Source organism: Cupressus sempervirens, chromosome 5, assembly GCF_028749045.1.
Source record: "Cupressus sempervirens isolate cs-2001-9-10 chromosome 5, ASM2874904v1, whole genome shotgun sequence".
Taxonomy (NCBI): domain Eukaryota; kingdom Viridiplantae; phylum Streptophyta; class Pinopsida; order Cupressales; family Cupressaceae; genus Cupressus; species Cupressus sempervirens.
In genome coordinates this window covers 115959724-115982188 of record NC_143122.1, presented here as the reverse complement: position 1 = coordinate 115982188, position 22465 = coordinate 115959724, and the positions used below count along the sequence as shown (strand labels likewise).

General features: G+C 31.0%; 3 pseudogenes; 2 read left to right on the top strand and 1 right to left on the bottom strand.

Annotated features, from left to right (window-relative positions):
* Positions 1 to 2321: 2321 nt before the first annotated feature.
* LOC149554788 (putative aldo-keto reductase 2) lies at positions 2322 to 5909 on the bottom strand (annotated as a pseudogene).
* A 1278-nt stretch (positions 5910 to 7187) lies between these two features.
* On the top strand, positions 7188 to 7969 carry LOC149554787 (glycine dehydrogenase (decarboxylating), mitochondrial pseudogene; annotated as a pseudogene).
* Positions 7970 to 7982: 13 nt separating this feature from the next.
* Positions 7983 to 8620, top strand: LOC149554786 (glycine dehydrogenase (decarboxylating), mitochondrial pseudogene; annotated as a pseudogene).
* The last annotated feature ends 13845 nt before the right edge of the window (positions 8621 to 22465 follow it).

Sequence of the window (22465 nt, the reverse complement as noted above, 5' to 3'; positions counted from 1 at the left end):
AGACCCTCATCTCTTCATTTTGAAAAGTTGAATGAGAATTTGCATCGAAATGTTGCTGGAATTCATACTCACACTAGTACATTTGACCCCAATTTTCAACCAAAATTTTCAACCATCTATTAAAATGTTTTAGATTGTTCGAAATATGCAATGAAAAATATCTTTTTTTTAAAATCCATGCCCGTGTTGGTTGAATTTTTGACCAACACGGGCTTCATATGTTAAATTTTTTTAAAAGTGGGAAAAACTCATTATTGCTGAGGACGAAAATGGAGGAAGGGTTTCACAGGCTGGAGGAGGCAAAGGCGAAGATTTTTTAGAAAGGGGCATCTATGTATAGGGGGTGCGTGGAGACGTGTGTGGTAGCGGCGATGTTAATGAAATCCTTGCAATCAATGTTGTCGTCTGCTAATAAGGAGGCCAAGTTAGGGCTGAAGATGAGAGTGGCGGCGTTTGTTAATGAGGATGGGGTGTTTCGATAATGCAGGATCTGTTAATTGCTAGTTTCAACATCACTAGTGCAACAATAGAATGCACAATGCTAAAATTCATTCATAATCTAGATAAAATGGAAAATGTCCAAGGGGAGTTAGAGGAGGTTGTAGGTCATAGTAGAAGAGTGGAGGAATCTGATATTGATCATCTACCTTACCTTCATGCAATGGTGAAAGAAGTGCTTCGACTGTATCCTCCTGGTCCTCTTTTGATCCCCCATAAAGCATCAAGATCTTGTGAAATAGGGGGTTTGTGATCCCCAAAGACACACAAGTATGGGTTAATGTGTGGGCGATTGCGAGGGATCCTGTTGTGTTGGAAGGACGCTTCCAAATTTATGTGAGAGAGGTTTTTGGATGGAGAGGGAGCTACTATTGACTTTAAGGGACAAGATTTTGAGCTTATACCATTTGGAGTAGGGAGAAGAATATGCCTAGGGCTTCCTTTGGCTGATAAGATGCTTCATTTAATTTTGGCTTCCCTGGTTCACTCCTTCGACCGGAGTCTTCCTAATGGAATGAGCACAAAGGAACTAGACATGGACTATATATTTAGAGTGGAATTGTGGAAGAGTCAAAATTTGGAAGCAATCCCACTACACCTACAACATCACTTGTATTAATTCTTCAATATTAAGGTAATTTCTTCAATACGTTGGATCACAAAGTCTAATATGATAATGCGTTTAGAATGGAGGTGTCATAATAGATTTAGTAAGTTGATTGACTTTCTCTACAATAATTTTATTAGTGTCTAAGACTCTAAAGTATCAAGAAAAGTGACATCTGTGTACACAACATAGTGAACGAGGGCTACCATTTCTTTCTCAGGCGTCACACCTCTGTATCAAGAGAGACATACCCATACAACGTAGACCCTTCCCACACTCTACATGGCACTACTTCTGTGCATATCAATGAATTTGAATGCAATATTATAAATAATTTCTGCATGCAACTTCTTACCATTATATACTTATTTTTGTTTAAATTAATATGATCATAAACGAGTTTGAAATTTGTATTAGAAAGACTTTGAGATTTTTATATGGTTTTTGTAATGTAATATGGGTCTTATTCAATCTTATACCACTTCTCTGAGTGTGTTTCATATTGTTTCAAGGAAATTCAAGGAAATTTGGATTTATTTGTAGCTACGAGTTCTTGTGCTTTGTCTTGATAATAAAACATGTAATTGGCACCAGATGGACATTCTTGATTATCTACTTTGAAACGTGAATTTTTTGACATATGGGGTGAAAACCTCTAATGTATCCTTGGCATGCACTGATAATAAATGGCATATTGTTATCCTGATGTCCAAGCCCACAAGTTATGTGGAGTAACAATGGTTGAATATCGAAGTCTCTGAGAGAACCTTGGAGACATTACGACTCATTTATTGGATCTTTATTACTAACTCCTGCTTAAGATCTATGTGGAAGGGTTTGGGTTTATCACTAGTCCATAAATATTGTCATGCATAAATGTTAAAATGCCAGTATCATTACTATTAACGAAATATATTTCCACCAAGTTTATAAAACTCTTTATAGAGTCATTTACTAAAAGATCTCTATTAATAGGCTCTAAAAATACTCTATTAATAGACTTTAAAAATACTACATTTTCAATAATAAGCATTTATAACTGATATAGTACAAGGCTAAAAAATCCATTTATTTAGATTCTTTTTTTTTTAACACTGCTAACTCTTCAAAGCCCTTTATTCATCTAGCTCAATTGCAAATGTTCTGCTCTAGAACACAAACATTTACATGCTTTAATTCAATGGAGAGTGTTGTATGGGGGCATTTCTGAATTTATTCAGGTCAATTGCAAATCAACAGCTCTGTGTCGGTCTCCAGCTACAGCATCTAGAGGAAAGATGGCTTTGATTTCATTCATGTCATCTGCTATCAATTTTCCTGAGAGAGAAGATATTATCATCCAGGTTCTTCATCTTGGTGGTTCCAAGAATGGGCACAACATCATTTCCCTGGTCTTGAACCCATGCAAGAGCAACCTGGCTTGGGCTACACCCTTTTCTTAAACTGATCTTACTTAGCTTTAGTAATAGATCTTGGTTCCGCTCAAGATTCTCACCTTAAAACCTCGGATTCCCCTGTTTAACAGATCAATTATTATGATATGAAACAATCAACAATGACAAAATCCAATCAAATTAATTTTCACCTTTATTGTCAGTCTTGTCATGTAGATTTTTGTTTAGATTTTACTTTGCTGTTCAGTCTCAATGTTTGAACTCAACATCATATCATCTTTAAAATGGTACAATTATTAAATGGAAAAAAAAATCCTATCCTTTACCTTATGAAGTCATTATTTGTCACACTTTGAAGAAGTTTTCCTCCTGTGCTGAAGAAACCCATGCCTAAAGGACTGTACGGAACAATCCCAATCCCCAACTCCCTATGAATGGAATAAAATGAAATAAAATAAATATAAGTAAGCTTCTATTCCTTATCTAAGTTCAAATGGAACAAAGTTCAAAAAAAAATCTTATGAAAAGCTTCAACTTTTGGTATATACTGTGAACCCAATTCACAAATATTTATTCTCGGTTCTCTGCAATCTATAAAGTAAACATTGAATCACTGACTGTTGAGGTATTATATCATCACAACGTTTACCTAGAGGTGGGAATAATTTGGGCCTCAGAATCCCTACTCCAGAGAGACCATTCAAGCTGCACAACAGTGATTGGATGCACTACATGGGCCCTACGGATTGTTGAAGCAGAGGCTTCAAACAAACCTGCATATTTTATATTTCCCTCTTCTACCAACTTCTTCAGTTCACCCATCTATATAAAAGGAAAACTGATTTGCTTGTTATCAGATTTCTTATGTTTTGTTGGGCGTCGGTAAAGAGCCAAAGGGATACAATCTTGCCCTCCAAAGCCATACAACCTTAATTATTAGACACACATTTTCTAGTGAAATTAGAGGTTTGAAATTTTGATTTTGTTGTTTCTAAGAAAAATTCATTGACTCATGTTACATTAGCTTCATAAGAACTCATCTCTCATGACAATAAGTTGGAGTAGTATTGCACTTAGTGACCTTATGGAAAGGCTTAATGCTTCACCTTATGAGCATCATCTAAATGTAATGAGTACTACGTGTTCCATTCATTCTTATGAAAAATGAGTTCTTGTGAACCACTATTAAAATAACTTGTGTCAATGCGTTTCACTAGAAAACCACACAGTTGAATCCTTGTAGTAAAATCACAATTTGACTTGCTCTAGAAAATCTTTCATACTTACCAATCTCAAGAATTGATATGTAAAATATATTTCTCACATCAAATCAAATTCAAGATTCAACTATGTAGTTTTTGGAGAAAAAACATTGCCCAAAATTTTATAAATAAAATTAAAATAAAAAACCTATCACAGTAGTACAGATTTTGAATCTTAAAACTTACAGCGCCATGAAAAAATAGTATTTTGGTGCAAGGTTAAGGGTTTGGAATCCGAAGACTTATAGTAGCTTCTATGGGTACAATAATATCCACCTTGTGCTGGTAATAAAGATCAATATAGTCTATATCAAGCCTCTTGAGGCTTGCTTCACAGGCAGCCCTGACATATGTAGGATCTCCCTTCACACCAAATTCGCCATTACTCCAAGTCAATCCAAACTTAGTTACAATATGCACCTTCTCTCTGATACCTTTCAGAGTCTATTTAGGAAGGAACAATAAAAGCATTATGCACGGTGTTAGAACAATCAAGCTCAGAGAATTAATAGATTAAGAAATGGAAACAGTACGAGCTGGAAACAAGATGTGCATCTTTTGATCAATCAATGGTTTTAACAAATGCATCTTTTGAGTAATATTGATCACTTTTCAGTGATGGGTTATATAGTTTTCAGCTATGTAAGGATTTGGTACAGTTGATTCTTTCGTAGCTCATAATTATGTTATAATGTTGAATTACTTTTCAGAAGAGTCTTCTAGTGCAGGCTGGAAAAGAAACGTTAGAACTTAAGTATAAACACACAAGAGAGCTTGTTAGGTTTGTTTACATGAATGATCCAATGTTTTCCAAGATGACACAAAATAAGACAGCATGTATGGTAGAACCATTTTTTAAATTGTAAAGTGAAGCTTCTCGACACCTAACATATAGAAACTGTTATCCAAATTTGCTCATCTACATCACCACTTATCAGTTATAGCAGTAATCTTAAACTATATCATAGCAGTAACTGGGAGCCAGGCATGCTCAGATCAACATGTATGGTAGTCACAATCAAACATGGATTTCAAGAATTTTTGAGGAAATGCAAGCATTTCGTTTTATTCATGCTGCCTATCCAAGAACCTTGAATGACACAAAGAAATCTTACTCCTTTTGTCATATATTCTATCTTGGCTATATTTATAAGATGTGTCTGTATAATCTTTTGTCTAACATGAGAAGTCATACAAAATATTTGGAAATACCTTCATCTCTGAGTTACAAGGCATAAAATCATGCTAAATTGCTTTAATCCACCTTAGGTTCAGATTTCTTGATTATGCTTTGCAAATATTGATACACTGTTATCCTCTTTTGTAAACCCAATTTGACATTATTTGATTGGTAGTTGCTCTGTATTATGCATTAATGGTAGTCCATGTTCAGAGAATGTAATCCCATCTTTGTTATATGAATAGAGTTTGCATAAGAGATGTTGGTATGGTTTTTATAAAGCAGGTTAACAACTCTGTCTTCTAAATTCTTTCTTATAAATGGACATTTGGATATGGTGATAGTAATGAAGGGTCTATATTGGTCAATATGATTGTGTTGGAATAGACAAGCAAAGGAAGTAATCAAAGCAATTAAGAAACGCATTGCCAATAAGTATCCTAAGATCCAAATTCTTTCTCTGACGGTTAGTATTGAATAATATTATAAATTTCTATAAACATTTTGATTTATTTTAAGTTATCATTACTGAGATATTTGGTTGAATTCTGAATGCAAAAAATTTACTATAGTAAGAATTCATTTATGATTGACTTTGATGGATAACTTTGATTTAATATTTGCCTGGTTATTTTTGCAGCTATTAGAGACACAAAAAATTGTGGTGATACTGTTCACTTGCAAAGGATGAAGCAGCCTGCCTTTTGAGGGGCAAAGAGATTGCCAAGATGCTCCTCCTCAGGTTCAAGGATGCACGTGCTAGAAACAAGACTATCAACTCTAAGTCAAGTCCCAATTTTCTCTTTGATTCTGAGCCAAATTGTCTCAGGAATCATTTCATACAGTCAAAAGTCAAGCTGGGAACATAGTATCTCAGCTCTAATGCCCATGTCCAAAATGCTGAACTTACCTTCAGAGAAGTCCTCTTGCATTGGAAGTAGGATTTCCAGCCTAACAAACGTGCACATTACTCCAAGTAAGTCCATGGGTTAGGGGAATTTCGAAGGTAAAGACAATGACTCAACTGTGGAGATGATATGCAAAACCTTAGTTTGAATGTGAGAAGGACAAACAGATTCCCCTTTAGTCTGCCCTATGGAACTATTGTCAATTATCAACCATACAAATCTTTTTATCTCTTAGTTGCTACCTTTTAGAAGGAATTCAACTTAGGTAATGAAGGTCACTGAGTTTGAATGTGAGATGAGACACAGACTCATATACTATTAGGAATATCCATTCATATGGAGCTCACATGACTTTTCAACAATGTGCCAATTTATTTCTCATAGTTGCTTTACAATAAAATTGTAGTAGCTCTATGCTTTACAGTCTGCATTCTTAAAACAAACTTATGTAATGTGGTAAAAAACATTTGTGATGGTTTTCTATTAATTATTTAATGAAAATGCTAGGAATGGTTTTTTCCTTCTATAACGTTGATTGATCATGATGCATCTTAATTTATCTAACAAGACACAAATTAAATACTAAGGAAAAGCTAATGTTTAGTTTATTCATGTTCTTTGTAATTAGGATACAATGGCTAGGTGACCAGTTGATCCAGAGGAGGAGTTGAGGTTGATGTCTCAGGAAGTATGTGGTTATGTGGAAGTTGTTCTGAATAGTCTTGCTGCAAATGTACCCAACGTAAGAACCTTAGAACATCCTTGCATTAAAGCACTACAGAAATAGGCATTCTTCTATATGGTTCTCATGAGTATTAACTTGTCCTTCAATGATTGACAGGCTGTGGTGCTCTGCCAAGTTGAGAAAGCCAAAGAGGAAATGCTGACTCAACTTTATAGCTCTGTCAGGTGAAGGTTAATTACATGTGGCTAACATGGCCATGGTACTAGTTATATTTTTTTTCTGTGTTCCTCATATATTATTTTTCAATTCTACTTCAAACAGCTCTCAAAGTATAGCAAAGATTGAAGAACTTCTCCAAGAAGATCAGAATGCAAAAAGGAAACATGAGAGATTCAAAAAATAGGCATCTTTATTTTCAAGACTTACTCATCAATTAAGTATCCATGATGTTCGAGCAACAAGTGATAATTTTTCTTCAAATGGAGGTACTTGATATATTAGTTTTTGTTAAGTGAAATGTTTCTTTTCATAGTAATAAGTTAATACTTTTAATAGAGTATAATTTATCATAGGTTTCAGCCCCATCATCATCCCTTGTCCCCTCCTAACATGGTTTCCATGATATACTAGAATCTTTTTTGAATCACTAGAACATGATATTAGATCTTATTGGGCTCTCGTGTCAAATGATTTTCTTTTGGATGAGGCCACTACTAGTTTTGAGGCTATTGTGATATGTAATGATATAACCAAAGATAATAAGAAGACTTCTATCATTTTTAGTAACTCTCATCCTTAGACATTTGATGTGTGCCAGATAAGGGTAGGTTGGTTGGGGTTGAATGTCATGAAATCTGATCTAAAGTACTTTGATTATAGTTCCAAGGATGTTTGTGGGGTGCTTGTTCAGCACCCTAGGATAGAGAGGGAAGTTATTGATTACTCTTATTTTGTTAAGAATGTTCATGCTAATGGTGTGAAGGTTGTCATGGCCTCTGATTTTTCTACACTAACAATACTGAAGCCTCCTGAGGAATTTGGGGTGGATATCATCTTTGGGTCTTCTCAAAGATTTGGTGTCCCCCTGGACTATGGGGGCCCCTCATTTATATTGCTTGGTTACATCTTAAGAGTAAAAATGAATGATGCCTGGTAGGATTATTGGAGTTAATGTGGATTCCCATAGGAATCCTATGCTAAGGATGGAAATGTAGACAAGGGAGCAACACATCAGGCAAGATAATGCCACTAGAAATATCTACATGATATAGGCATTAATTACAATATATCTTCTATGTATGCAATCTATCATGGTCTGGCAGGATTGAAAAAACATGTAGAATGTGTACATGGTTTGGCGGGAGCATTTATTAGTGGATTAAAGAAATTAGGCACTATTAATGTTGAGGATGCTCCATTCCTTGATATTTTAAAGGTTATATTCTTATCATTAAGCAAGGGGAGATGGGCATCAAAACTTCTATCATTACTGTCTCAACTCATGGAATGAATCTTGCAAGTGCTACAATGTGTGGAATGAAAATTGTTGTTGTTTGAACTGTTGCTAAAGAAAATGAAGGATGTAGAGGAAAATAAGGAAACCTTGTAGCACTTATGATTACCTATCCTTCAATGCATGGTGTGTATGGGGAGGGTATTAAATAAGATATGTTAAATCATTCATGACAATGATAGTCAAGTGTACATGGATGGTGCAAACATGAATGTGCAGGTTGGACTAACTAGCTCAAGTTGAATTGGAGTGGATGTATGCCATCTCAATCTTTAGAAGATATTCTACATTCTACACTCTAGTATGGGGCCTATAGGAGTAAAGAAGCATTTGGCACCATTTTTACCATCACAACCTCTGGTACCAATAAATGGAATTACTACTCTTGAAGGGAATCCACAACCACTTGATATGATATCAATAGCACCATGGGGCTCAACCATGATTCTACCAATATCAATAAAAAGGGATATTACAGAAATTGAGAATGGGAAAATGGACATTAAACATACTAGTTTGATGGCAGATAATGTGTATAGAGAAAAAATTATAAATCCTTATGTTTTGGAATGACAAGCAGGGTAGATAGAGTTGAAAGAAGGCTCTGACAGGAATAAAAAGAAACACAAGGCAATCAATAGTTGTAGATAGTTCAAGAATTGACTTATTCCTAATATAGAAAATAGTGCAAAAATTAAAGAGAGATTAACATTTATCAAGCGGATTTGATCATCTCAGGGTCAAATAAACTTCTATTAGTCAAGAATAAAATAGAAGATACAACTCCATTGTAAAATAAACAATTTGTAAGACAATATTATCAGACCCCAATTCTTGAGTAAATTAGGAACCAAATGCTGACAGAATATCCTCACAACCCTATTCAAGAGAAAATTTTGACTAACAACCATTGATATGATCCCACAACTTAATTTTGGAGTTACCTACAGATATTTCAAATGCACTGTCAGGGGAGCTTCCACAAATTAGAGTGGACAGTCCATTTCATGTCTGTCTATTTCTTTTATTGGAAAATATCTAGAATCATAGAATGACTTATCTGTCTTGGGTTTAACTGTAGCACTAATTATATTTTTATTAAAAAAATAATTTTTTCTTTCAAATGATTTCATCCCTTTGACTTGAAGAAAATAATAGCCTAGTTCCAAACACTACATGGTTTTCTTAGCCTTTGATGAGTAGTTGCTGATGCACAATGAATTATGGAAAACAGATGTCTGACACCAACCACAATTTCATTCTGAAAAGTGAAAATTATTAGTTGGGCCTATATAATAAAGTTTCTTGTCTGTTCATTTACTCTTTTATTTTTGATTAATAACTTACTCATTAAAAATTATGCAGATCTTTCACCTCCACATTTTAGCCCTCTTGTGATCTGTGTCTTGCAAAAGTGCCTTCGAGTTGTCGAGTCAAGTTCCAAAAGTCAGAAGCTTGCCCACCGAACAATGATTTCATTCTATGTGGCTAGTGTGATGAACTTTCTTTTGCAGGCTCAAGTGTGGATCTGTTCTTCCTCATATAGTTCATTCTGAGTTTGAAGTCAGATCCTTATGTTGACAAGTGGATATTTCCTCTCACAGGCTAATTCAAGGTCATTATCTTTCACAATTGTGACTACTTTGCTTCCAAAAATCAATCAAGTATATCAATCCGATCATGGTTCAGAAGATTTTCTTTGTGAATGGAGTCCATTGAGAAGTTTGCTTCATTTTTCCCAAGGCATATTATCCAAAGAGCAAGTGAGATCCAGTTTGGAATCAATAGATACTCACTTTTTGGGAAAAGGCAATCCTACTATTCAACGATCTCTTTCCCAAGTGCTGTCACTTGTAGAGAATACAGATTGTGAGAGGAAATCTGGTGCAGCAACTACATTTGCATCCTCCATAGTATCTGCAATGCCAGAGGAAATAGTGGTAAACTTTCCTTCCCTTGTTACATTATGCCATAAAGTATTTGGAAAGAACTTTTCTGTCTTTTTGGCTTTGTTGTGTGTGCACAGAGATCTTTTTGGTAGAATTGCTAAGGCTTGGGATGATTATTTCTTATTGGGTCTGAAGCTTGCCCGATATTTTTATCAGACAAGTAGAGATAATGGTAATCTCCAAGTACATCATGTTGATAAGCAAGACTCTTCTTTGGATGATGGGTTCAAATTTTATCAAATTTTATCAAATTTTATTAAATTTAGAGAAATAGATCAAGACTTGCTCCAGATATTATTTAATCATTTGTGCTTGGTGAATGCATTTTATGCCCAGCCTGAAATTAAAATGGAGTTTATCCTTGGCTTAGACTGTGCGAGTTTTCCTTTTTCACATATATGCCAAAATGATTTTTTTTCGTTAATTGTAATTTTAATTCTATGAACCTCCTCTTCTTTTCCCTTCAAGATCTCGTGTCTTACTGTCTGATGTTTCTAAATAGTGGCCATATTCTTATGTATCTTTCCTATGTTTGTGGCAGCAGTAACACTATAAACAGAAAAATTTTCATTGATTTTGGAGCTTTAGTTTTATTTTAGACTTGCACAACCTCTTCATCTAGAAGTAGAACATGCCTGATCCAAACTTGGCAGAAAGTGTACGTTTCATTTTACACGTGTTCTGGAAGGTTACTTTTCAAACAATTTTATCTCAAGTTGCACTTTGCTTAATGGGTAGAATGCACTATGAACCTTTTAAATTGGTAGTTTCATGAATCTTGATTTTGTTTTAAAATAGAATAAAAATTCAGTGGATGTCTTGTTTGAGATTAAAATGGTGGGTATATGTTTAATCTAGTTCTGTACCGTATTGCCTACTAGCTTTCTTTAGCACACTGGAAAAGTTCTTTAAATGGCATTCTCTACTTTTTGTTTTCTACATGTTTTGAGTTTTTTGTTTTTGGTGAATTGCTGTGAAAGGAGATTCCTCCCATTATATTGAAAGAAAGTAATTTGATTACAATGACTTCCTATAATTTGGCTAAGATCATGATGTGAATGCCTTGAGTGATGTCTTGCAGTCTTTTGATTTGATCAGGAGAAAATAGATTTCATTGAAGTTTATAAAATAAGCATATGTTTGCATGTTATTCATTGCTAGTCTTTTCATCAGAGTGATGCATGCATCATGTCTTCGCTCTTGCTTGCTATTGAAATGCATCCTCAACCAAGCCTCCTTTTGAATCTCTTCTCAAACTAGCAAGTGCCATCAATGCCACAAACCTATAGACTCGATTCACTGTGTTGTTGATCACTCTTCTACCACATTCAAATTTGTTGAGTGATTTGTATTTTGTTTAGTAGATGTATTCATGTTTTAAGCTATAGACAACGAATCAGAAATAGACATGGTGAGCGTACTTCAATTGTCAGCTTGGAGAGCTAACTTGGGGAGCTGGCCTAGCGATCTAACATGGTGAGTGGGCTTAAAGTGGCAACTTGGTGGGGCAAGTTGGTGAGCCGACTTAGCAAGGCCACTTAGAGACGCGACATGGCGAGCTGACTTGGTGAGAAAGCTCGATGAGTAGACCTAAAGACTGACCTTGATGAGGCACTTTGGTGGGGTGACTTGATGATCAAACTCAAAGAGTCAACTTGGCGAGCATACTTGCACTAGTGCATTTGGGTTCATTTTTCGACCTTCATTGATCAAATTTTCGACCCAATTTTTGACCAAATTTGACCAACCCATTGGTCAAAATTTATCTAGTCAAAATTTTGACCAACTCACTGGTACATGATTTGTCTCAATCATATAACTAATTATATATTTTTCATATTAGTTACTGTCAGTGTTTTTCAGGCATTCCATAAAACAGTTCACATTCATTGCGTATGATATGACATTTTGCATGCATCCTGCACTCTCTCTCATCCAGCTAATGATGGATGACGTAGAGTGATCTGAAACCATGATGCTAAAAAACACACAATAAAATCCAAAATGAACTTGCACTACAAATGGATTGTGGAAATCTAATATTGGTAAAATTGCATGCATCTCTACCAGGACAATCACAACTTAAACATATATTTGTCCTAGTAGACATGTATGCAAAATTAACAATATCAGATTTCCACAATCCATTTGTAATGCAAGTTCATTTTGGATTTGATTGTGTGTGTTTTTTAGCATCATGGTTTTAGATCACTCTCCATAATCCATCATCAGTCGGATGAGAGAGTGCAGGATGCATGCAAAATGTCATATCATATGCAAGGCATGTGACTGTTTTATAGAATGCCTAAAAAAATTTTTACACCTACCTGTTGGTAGAAATTTCTACCTTCATTGGTCAAAATTTATACCTTCATTGGTCAAAATTTCTACCTTTATTGGTTGAAATTTTTGACCTTCATTGGTCGAAATTTCTACCTTTATTGGTCAAAATTTCTGACCTCCATTGGTCAAAATTTTGACCAATTCCTGGCAGAACTTGCACCATGGCTTTGGAGGTTATTCGACAAACGTATTGGTCGAAATTTTGACCAACTAGAAGGTTGGTTGAAATTTCAACCGGAAAAATTCCGACCAATGGGTTGGTCGAAGTTGATCGAAGTTTGGTCAAAAATTGGGTCGAATTTTCGACCAATAATGTTCAAAAAATGGTCTCAAATGTACTAGTGTCACATTTGTTCATATTCACATATGCAAAGATCAAGTTTCACCAAAAGTTGACCAGATTTAACCACGGTTGACTTGAGTTGACTAGTTTCGAAAAGAATTTTGAAATAATTAAATGAAATTATTTAATTAAATGGAGTACATACTTCTAATTAATTAAACAAAGTTATTTAATTAATTGAGAAGCCATTCCTAACTAATTAAATGAAGTTATTTAATTAAATAAGAAAAGTGTCTCTAATTAATTAAAGATTATTTAATTAAATAGAAAAAGTAATTATGAGAGCATATCTCATTTTACTAAATTAAATATCTAAGCAAAATCTCTCTTCAGTTCAAAAAGGGAAATTTCCAGTTCACTATTGATCAAAAATGAGTTAAATCAGTTAACTCCTTTTTCTACTCAAATTGAATCAGTTAACTCTTTATTTTACTCAAATTAAATCTGTTAACTCCCTTTAATTTGGAAATCTCCCTTTATGACTGAACTTCACCTTTAATCTTGACCGTTGATTGAAATCGATCTCAACCATTGATAAATTTCAAGAAAGTCTATTTAAGAGACCCTCATCTCTTCATTTTGAAAGGTTGAATAATAATTTGCATCGAATTGTTGCTGAAATTCATACTCACATTTGCCCATATTCACATATGCAAAGATCAAGTTTGACAAAAAATGGATAGATTTAACCATGGTTGACTTGAGTTGACTAGTTTTGAAAAGTATTTTTGAATAATTAAACGAAATTATTTAATTAAATGGAGTACTTACTTCGAATAAATTAAACAAAGTTATTTAATTAAATGAGAAGCCATTCCTAACTAATTAAATGAAGTTATTTAATTAAATAAGAAAAGTGTCTCTAATTAATTAAAGATTATTTAATTAAATACAAAAAGTAATTATGAGAGCATATCTCATTTTATTAAATTAAATATCTCAACAAAATCTTTCTTCAGTTCAAAAAGGGAAATTTCCAGTTCACTATTGATCAAAAATGAGTTAAATTAGTTAACTCCTCTTTCTACTCAAATTGAATCAGTTAACTCATTATTTTACTCAAATTAAATCTGTTAATTCCCTTTAATTTGAAAATCTCCCTTTATGACTGAACTTCACCTTTAATCGTTACCGTTGATTGAAATCAATCTCAACCGTTGATGAATTCTAGAAAAGTCTATTTAAGAGACCCTCATCTCTTCAGTTTGAAAGGTTGAATGAGAATTTGCATCGAATTGTTGCTAGAATTCATACTCACATTTGCTCATATTCACATACGCAAAGATCAAGTTTGACCAAAAGTTGACTAGATTTAACCACAGTTGACTAGTTTCGAAAAGAATTTTGAAATAATTAAACTAAATTATTTAGTTAAATGGAGTACTTACTTCTAATTATTTAAACAAAGTTATTTAATTAAATGAGAAGACATTCCTAACTAATTAAATGAAGTTATTTAATTAAATATGAAAAGTGTCTCTAATTAATTAAAGATTATTTAATTAAATAGAAAAAGTAATTATGAGAGCATATCTCATTTTATTAAATTAAATATCTTGACAAAATCTCTCTTCAGTTCAAAAAGGGAAATTTCCTGTTCAATATTGATAAAAAATAAGTTAAATCAGTTAACTCCTTTTTCTACTCAAATTGAATCAGTTAACTCCTTATTTTACTCAAATTAAATCGGTTAACTCCCTTTAATTTGGAAATCTCCCTTTATGACTGAACTTCAACTTTAATCCTGAAAGTTGATTGAAATCGATCTCAACTATTGATAAATTTTAGGAAAGTCTATTTAAGAGACCCTGATCTCTTCATTTTGAAAGGTTGAATGAGAATTTGCATTGAATTGTTGCTTGAATTCATACTCACATTTGTTCATATTCACATACGCAAAGATCAAGTTTGACCAAAAGTTGACCAAATTTAACCACGGTTGACATGAGCTGACTAGTTTTGAAAAGAATTTTCAAATAATTAAATGAAATTATTTAATTAAATGGAGTACTTACTTCTAATTAATTAAACAAAGTTATTTAATTAAACGACAAGCCATTCCTTACTAATTAAATGAAGTTATTTAATTAAATAAGAAAATTGTCTCTAATTAATTAAAGATTATTTAACTAAATAGAAAAAGTAATTATCAGAGCATATATAGTTTTATTAAATTAAATATCTCAACAAAATCTCTCTTCAGTTGAAAAAGAGAAATTTCAAGTTTGAACACTATTGATAAAAAATGAGTTACATCAGTTAACTCATTTTTCTACTCAAATTGAATCAGTTAACTCCTTATTTTATTAAAATTAAATCTATTAACTCCCTTTAATTTGGAAATCTCCCTTTATGACTCAACTTCACCTTTAATCCTGACCGTTGATTGAAATTGATCTCAACCGTTGATGAATTCTAGGAAAGTCTATTTAAGAGACCCTCATCTCTTCATTTTGAAAATTTGAATGAGAATTTGCATCAAATTGTTGATGGAATTCATACTCACATTTGCTCATATTCACATATGCAGAAATCAAGTTTGACCAAAAGTTGACTAGATTTAACCATGGTTGACTTGAATTGAGCAGTTTCGAAAAGAATTCTGAAATAATTAAACGAAATTATTTAATTAAATGGAGTACTTACTTCTAATTAATTAAACAAAATTGTTTAATTAAATGAGAAACCATTCCTAACTAATTAGATGAAGTTATTTAATTAAATAGGAAAAGTGTCTCTAATTAATTAAAGATTATTTAATTAAATAGAAAAAATAATTATGAGAGCATATTTCATTTTATTAAATTAAATATCTCAACAAAATCTCTCTTCAGTTCAAAAAGGGAAATTTTCAGTTCACTATTGATCGAAAATGAGTTAAATCAGTTAACTCTTTTTTCTACTCAAATTGAACCAGTTAACTCCTTATTTTACTCAAATTAAATTTGTTAACTCACTTTAATTTGGAAATCTCCCTTTATGACTAAACTTCACTTTTAATCCTGACCATTGATTGAAATTGATCTCAACCGTTGATGAATTCCAGGAAAGTCTATTTAAGACACCCTCATCTCTTCATTTTGAAAGGTTGAATGAGAATTTGCATCAAATTGTTGTTGAAATTCATACTCACATTTGCTCATATTTACATACGCAAAGATCAAGTTTAACCAAAAGTTGACCAGATTTAACCACAGTTGACTTGAGTTGACTAGTTTCGAAAAGAATTTTGAAATAATTAAATGAAATTATTTAATTAAATGGACTACTTACTTCTAATTAATTAAACAAAGTTATTTAATTAAATGAGAAGCCATTCCTAACTAATTAAATAAAATTATTTAATTAAATAAGAAAAGTGTCTCTATTTAATTAAAGATTATTTAATTAAATAGAAAAAGAAATTGTGAGAGCATATCTCATTTTATTAAATTAAATATCTCAACAAAATTTCTCTTCAGTTCAAAAAGGGAAATTTTGAGTTCACTATTGATAAAAAATGAGTTAAATCAATTAACTCATTTTTTAATTCAAATTGAATCAGTTAACTCTTTATTTTACTCAAATTAAATATGTTAACTCCTTTTAATTTGGAAATCTTCCTTTATGACTGAACTTGACTTTTAATCCTGACCGTTGATTGAAATCTATCTCAACTGTTGATGAATTCCACGAAAGCCTATTTAAGAGACCCTCGTCTCTTCATTTTGAAAGGTTGAATGAGAATTTGCATCGAATTACTGCTGGAATTCATACGCACATGTGCTCATATTCACATACACAAAGATCAAGTTTGACCAAAAGTTGACTAGATTTAACCACGGTTGGCTTCAGTAGACTAGTTTCGATAGAATTTTTGAAAAAATTAAACGAAATTAGTTAATTAAATGGAGTACTTACTTCTAATTAATTAAACAAAGTTATTTAATTAAATGAGAAGCAATTCCTAATTAATTAAATGAAGTTATTTAATTAAATAAGAAAAGTGTCTCTAATTAATTAAAGATTATTTAATTAAATAGAAAAAGTAAAAATGAGAGCATATCTCATTTTATTAAATTAAATATCTTAACAAAATCTCTCTTCAGTTCATAAAGAGAAATTTTCAGTTCAGTATTGATAAAAAATGAGTTAAATCAGTTAACTCCTTTTTCTACTCAAATTGAATCAGTTAACTCCTTATTTTAGACAAATTAAATCTTTTAACTCCCTTTAATTTGGAAATCTCCCTTTATGGTTGAACGTCACCTTTAATCCTGACCGTTGATTGAAATCGATCTCAATTGTTGATAAATTCCAAGAAACTCTATTTAAGAGACCGTCATCTCTTCATTTTGAAAGGTTGAATGAGAATTTGTATCGAATTGTTGCTGGAATTCAGACTCACATTTGCTCATATTCACATACGCAAAGATCAAGTTTGACCAAAAGTTGACCAAATTTAACCATGGTTGACTTGAGTTGACTAGGTTCAAAATTTTTTTTAAAATAATTAACCGAAATTATTTAATTAAATGGAGTACTTACTTCTAATTAATTAAAAAAAGTTATTTAATTAAATTAGAAGCCATTCTTAATTAATTAAATGAAGTTATTTAATTAAATAATAAAAGTGTCTCTAATTAATTAAAGATTATTTAATTCAATAGAAAAAGTAATTATGAGAGCATATCTCATTTTATTAAATTAAATATCTCAACAGAATCTCTCTTCAGTTCAAAAAGGGAAATTTCCAGTTCACTATTGATCAAAAATGAGTTAAATCAGTTGACTCCTTTTTCTACTCAAATTGAATCAGTTAACTCCTTATTTTACTCAAATTAAATCTGTTAACTCCCTTTAATTTGGAAATCTCCCTTTATGATTGAACTTCACCTTTAATCCTGACTGTTAATTGAAATCGATCTAATCCATTGATGAATTTCAGGAAAGTCTATTTAAGAGAGCATCATCTCTTCATTTTGAAAGGTTGAATGAGAATTTGCATTGAATTGTTGTTGGAATTCATACTCACATTTTCTCATATTGAGATACGGAAAGATCAAGTTTGACAAAAAGTTGACCAGATTTAATCACAGTTGACTTGAATTGACTAGTTTCAAAAAGAATTTTGAAATAATTAGACGAAATTATTTAATTAAATGGAGTACTTACTTTTAATTAATTAAACAAAGTTATTTAAATAAATGAGAAGCCATTCCTAATTAATTAAATAAAGTTATTTAATTAAATAAGAAAAGTGTCTGTAATTAATTAAAAATTATTTAATTAAATAGAAAAAGTAATTATGAGAGCATATCTCATTTTATTAAATTAAATATTTAAACAAAATCTCTCTTCAGTTCAAAAAGGGAAATTTCCAGTTCACTATTGATAAAAAATGAGTTAAATTAGTTGACTCATTTTTCTACTCAAATTGAATAAGTTAACTACTTATTTTACTCAAATTAAATCTATTAACTCCCTATCATTTGCATCGAATTGTTGTTAGAATTCATACTCACATTTGCTCATATTTACATACGCAAAGATCAAGTTTGACCAAAAGTTGGTCAGATTTAACCATGGTTGACTAGTTTCGAAAAGAATTTTGAAATAATTAAACAAAATTATTTAATTAAATGGAGCACTTACTTCTAATTAATTAAACAAAGTTATTTAATTAAATAAGAAGCCATTCCTAATTAATTAAATGAAGTTATTTAATTAAATAAGAAAAGTGTCTCTAATTAATTAAAGATTATTTAATTAAATAGGAAAAGTAATAATGAGAGCATATCTTATTTTGTTAAATTAAATATCTCAACAAAATCTCTCTTCAACTCAAAAAGGGAAATTTTCAGTTCAATATTTATAAAAAATGAGTTAAATCAGTTGACTCCTTTTTCTACTCAAATTGAATCAGTTAACTCCTTATTTTACTCAAATTAAATCTGTTGACTCCCTTTAGTTTAGAAATCTCCTTTTATGACTGAACTTCACCTTTAATCCTGACCGTTGATTGAAATTGATCTCAACCGTTGATGAATTCTAAGAAAGTCTATTTAAGAGACCCTCATCTCTTCATTTTGAAAGGTTGAACAAGAATTTGCATCGAATTGTTGCTGGAATTCATACTCACATTTGCTCATATTTACATACGCAAAGATCAAGTTTGACCAAAAGTTGACCAAATTTAACTACGGTTGACTTGAGTTGACTAGTTTCGAAAAGAATTTTAAAATAATTAACCGAAATTATTTAATTAAATGGAGTATTTACTTCTAATTAATTAAACAAAGTTATTTAATTAAATGAGAAGCCATTCCTAATTAATTAAATGAAGTTAATTAATTAAATAAGAAAAGTGTCTCTAATTAATTAAAGATTATTTAATTAAATAGAAAAAGTAATTATGAGAGCATATCTCATTTTATTAAATTAAATATCTCAACAAAATCTCTCTTCAGTTCAAAAAGGGAAATTTTCAGTTCACTATTAATTAAAAATGAGTTAAATCAGTTGACTCCTTTTTCTACTCAAATTGAATCAGTTGACTCCTTATTTTACTCAAATGAAATCTGTTAACTCCTTTTAATTTGGAAATCTCCCTTTATGACTGAACTACAACTTTAATCCTGACCGTTGATTGAAATTGATCTCAACCGTTGATGAATTTTGGAAAAGCCTATTTAAGAGACCCTGATCTCTTCATTTTGAAAGGTTGAATGAGAATTTGCATCGAATTGTTGCTGGAATTCATACTCACATTTGCTCATATTCACATACGCAAAGATCAAATTTGACCAAAAGTTGACCAGATTTACCAATGATTGACTTGAGTTGACTAGTTTCGAAAAGAATTTTGAAATAATAAAATGAAATTATTTAATTAAATGGAGTACTTACTTCTAATTAATTAAACAAAGTTATTTAATTAAATGAGAAGCCATTCCTAATTAATTAAATGAAGTTATTTAATTAAATAAGAAAAGTGTCTATAATTAATTAAAGATTATTTAATAAAATAGAAAAAGTAATTATGAGAGCATATCTCATTTTATTAAATTAAATATTTCAACAAAATCTCTCTTCAGTTCAAAAAGGGAAATTTCCAGTTCACTATTGATCAAAAATGAGTTAAATCAGTTGACTCATTTTTCTACTCAAATTGAATCAGTTAACTCCTTATTTTACTCGAATTAAATCTGTTAACTCCCTCTAATTTGGAAATCTCCCTTTATGATTGAACTTCACCTTTAATCCTGACCGTTAATTGAAATTGATCTCATCCATTGATGAATTTCAGGAAAGTCTATTTAAGAGAGCGTCATCTCTTTATTTTGAAAGTTTGAATGAGAATTTCCATTGAATTGTTGTTGAAATTCATACTCACATTTGCTCATATTGACATACGCAAAGATCAAGTTTGACAAAAAGTTGACCAGATTTAATCACAGTTGACTTGAGTTGACTAGTTTCAAAAAGAATTTTGGAATAATTAAACGAAATTATTTAATTAAATGGAGTATTTACTTTTAATTATTTAAATAAATGAGAAGCCATTCCTAATTAATTAAATGAAGTTATTTAATTAAATAAGAAAAGTGTCTCTAATTAATTAAAGATTATTCAATTAAATAGAAAAAATAATTATGAGAGCATATCTCATTTTATTAAATTAAATATTTAAACAAAATCTCTCTTCAGTTCAAAAAGGAAAATTTCCAGTTCACTATTGATCAAAAATGATTTAAATTAGTTGACTCCTTTTTCTACTCAAATATAAGTAGTTAACTCCTTCTTTTACTCAAATTAAATCCGTTAACTTACTTTAATTTGAAAATCTCCCTTTATGACTGAACTTCACCTTTAATCCTGACCGTTGATTGAAATCGATCTCAACTGTTGATGAATTCCAAGAGAGTCTATTTAAGAGACCCTCATCTCTTCATTTTGAAAGGTTGAACAAGAATTTGCATCGAATTGTTGCTGGAATTCATACTCACATTTGCTCATATTTACATATGCAAAGATCAAGTTTGACAAAAAGTTGACCAGATTTAACTACGGTTCACTTGAGTTGACTAGTTTCGAAAAGAATTTTAAAATAATTAAACAAAATTATTTAATTAAATGGAGTATTTACTTCTAATTAATTAAACAAAGTTATTTAATTAAATGAGAAGCCATTCCTAATTAATTAAGTGAAGTTATTTAATTAAATAAGAAAAGTGTCTCTAATTAATTAAAGATTATTTAATTAAATAGAAAAAGTAATTATGAGAGCATATCTCATTTTATTAAATTAAATATCTCAACAAAATCTGTCTTCAGTTTAAAAAGGGAAATTTTCAGTTCACTATTAATTAAAAATGAGTTAAATCAGTTGACTCCTTTTTCTACTCAAATTGAATCAGTTGACTCCTTATTTTACTCAAATGAAATTTGTTAACTCCTTTTAATTTGGAAATCTCTCTTTATGACTGAACTACAACTTTAATCCTGACCGTTGATTGAAATTGATCTCAACCGTTGATGAATTCTAGGAAAGCCTATTTAAGAGACCCTGATCTCTTCATTTTGAAAGGTTGAATGAGAATTTGCATCGAATTGTTGCTGGAATTCATACTCACATTTGCTCATATTCACATATGCAAAGATCAAATTTGACCAAAAGTTGACCAGATTTAACAATGATTGACTTGAGTTGACTAGTTTCGAAAAGAATTTTGAAATAATAAAACAAAATTATTTAATTAAATGGAGTACTTACTTCTAATTAATTAAACAAAGTTATTTAATTAAATGAGAAGCCATTCCTAATTAATTAAATGAAGTTATTTAATTAAATAAGGAAAGTGTCTATAATTAATTGAAGATTATTTAATAAAATAGAAAAAGTAATTATGAGAGCATATCTCATTTTATTAAATTAAATATCTCAACAAAATCTCTCTTCAGTTCAAAAAGGGAAATTTCTAGTTCACTATTGATAAAAAATGAGTTAAATCAGTTGACTCCTTTTTCTACTCAAATTGAATCAGTTAACTCCTTATTTTACTCAAATTAAATCTGTTAACTCCCTCTAATTTGGAAATCTCCCTTTATGATTGAACTTCACTTTTAATCCTGACCGTTAATTGAAATCGATCTCATCCATTGATCAATTTCAGGAAAGTCTATTTAAGAGAGGGTTATCTCTTCATTTTGAAAGGTTGAATGAGAATTTGCATTGAATTGTTGTTGGAATTCATACTCACATTTGCTCATATTGACATACGCAAAGATCAAGTTTGACAAAAAGTTGACCAGATTTAATCACAGTTGACTTGAGTTGACTAGTTTCAAAAAGAATTTTAAAATAATTAAACGAAATTATTTAATTAAATGGAGTATTTACTTTTAATTATTTAAATAAATGAGAAGCCATTCCTAATTAATTAAATGAAGTTATTTAATTAAATAAGAAAAGTGTCTCTAATTAATTAAAGATTATTTAATTAAATAGAAAAAATAATTATGAGAGCATATCTCATTTTATTAAATTAAATATTTAAAAAAAATCTCTCTTCAGTTCAAAAAGGAAAATTTCCAGTTCACTATTGATCAAAAATGATTTAAATCAGTTGACTCCTTTTTCTACTCAAATATAAGTAGTTAACTCCTTCTTTTACTCAAATTAAATCCGTTAACTCCTTTTAATTTGAAAATCTCCCTTTATGATTGAACTTCACCTTTAATCCCGACCGTTGATTGAAAACGATCTCAATTGTTGATGAATTCCAAGAAAGTCTATTTAAG